We start from the raw sequence: 1731 nt of genomic DNA on the forward strand, positions 1-1731 counted from the left end.
TAGCACACTATGCTGTTAGGCCTCTATTAGCTTACTGTATGTCCCTAGCACAATATTCTGTTAGGACTCTGTTAGCCTACTCAACAAGCATCACAGACAKATATACATAAGTATAGACAGGTGGGTTGTGACCAACAAAACCGATGGGTGTGCAACTTTGGATTTCAATCAAAGGATTATTGACTAATAAGTAAACTACATATCGTTGCCAAATGTTTACTGAAAACACAAATTAGTTAAAACAATATACACTGGTTGTCCCCATTACAATGGCATCCTATTATCTATGTAGTGTACAACAGGACCCACTGGGCTCTGGTCAAAAGTAGTGCACTATATAGGGAATAGGGTGCTATTTGGGACACATCCTCTCTCCATCTATGACTTGTTTGTAACTGGACATTTTCAACAGCTATGAATATATGCGCCATTTGAAAGCACTTGAGGGCTTGGATGTTTTTGTGAATACAGTTGACATACGCTGAGTGTACAAAGCATTAYGAACATCTTCCTAATATTGATTTGCACCATCCCCCTTTGCCCTCAGAACAGCCTCAGTTCGTCTGGGCTTGGACTCTACAAGGTGTCGMAAGRGTTCCGCAGGGATGCTGGCCCATGTCGACTTCAATACTTCCAACAGTTGTGTCAAGTTGGCTGGATGTCCTTTGGGTGGTAGAACATTCTTGATACATACGGGAAACTGTTTAGCATGAAAATCCCAGCAGCGTTGCAGTTCTTGACACAAACCGGTACGCCTGGCACCTACTACCACACCCCGTTCAAAGGCACTTAAATATTTTGTCTTGCCCATTCACCCTCTGAATGGCACACACACAAACCATGTCTCAATTGTCGCAAYGCTTAAAAATCATTCRTTAAKCTGTCTCCMCCCCTTCATCTACACTGATTTAAAGTGGATTTAACAGGTGACATCAATAAGGGATCATAGCTTTCACCTGGATRCACCTGGTCAGTCTACGTCATGGAAAGAGCATTTGTTCTTAATGTTTTGTACACTCAGTGTATCTGTGTTAGTATCATGTCCCACATGGTGTCACCCCAACATAGCATCAGGCACAGCCAGGTTAGTGAATGTAACCTATCATCACATTCTGGTTAACTAAAATTAACATGTTTGTTATACTTATTACCCCCGTCTCTATCTCTCTTTCTCTCTCTCTCTGTTTCCCTCTCTCTCTCTCTTTCTCTCTTTCTCTCTCTCCCTCTCTCTCCCCTCTCTCTGATAAACTTTGTAATGAAGATAATTGATGCTTTGTCACTTGGAGCTTCATGATGCAGCCCCTGATGATGCAGCCCCTGATGATGCAGTCCCTGATGATGCAGTCCCTGATGATGCAGTCCCTGATGATGCAGTCCCTGATGATGCAGTCCCTGATGTAAAATTTCAATTCTTAGGAAATCATTTGGAATGAAAAATAAAATCTCTGAAACAAAGAATGAGAGCGTGTGTGTGTGTGGTCTGTACGAGTGTGTGAACGTGTATTGTAAAAGGTGTGATACAGACTAGTATTCTGATYGTTGTTACAGCTGTTATCTGAACACAGTCCACTAGATGGCAGCAGACACCTCTTAGTAAGAAGGCATTCAGCTCTGACAACGTCTGCCGTGTCAGACACAAGGGTTATGTTCAAGTTGCCCTTAGTCACAGTTCTAGGACCAGTTATCTCTCATTCTGTCCTTTTCCCATGTCGTTTTACCTTTAGGGTTAAA

The 1731-nt window shown here is 42.4% G+C and overlaps 1 long non-coding RNA gene across 1 annotated transcript; it reads left to right on the forward strand.

Annotated features, from left to right (window-relative positions):
- Positions 1-951: 951 nt before the first annotated feature.
- LOC112081038 (uncharacterized) lies at positions 952-1458 on the forward strand. The gene is made up of 2 exons (XR_002896286.2): positions 952-1084; positions 1262-1458. It is a non-coding gene; the product is annotated as an uncharacterized lncRNA (long non-coding RNA).
- The last annotated feature ends 273 nt before the right edge of the window (positions 1459-1731 follow it).

The sequence above is a fragment of the Salvelinus sp. IW2-2015 genome, unplaced genomic scaffold (genome assembly GCF_002910315.2).
Source record: "Salvelinus sp. IW2-2015 unplaced genomic scaffold, ASM291031v2 Un_scaffold16687, whole genome shotgun sequence".
Taxonomy (NCBI): Eukaryota; Metazoa; Chordata; class Actinopteri; order Salmoniformes; family Salmonidae; genus Salvelinus; species Salvelinus sp. IW2-2015.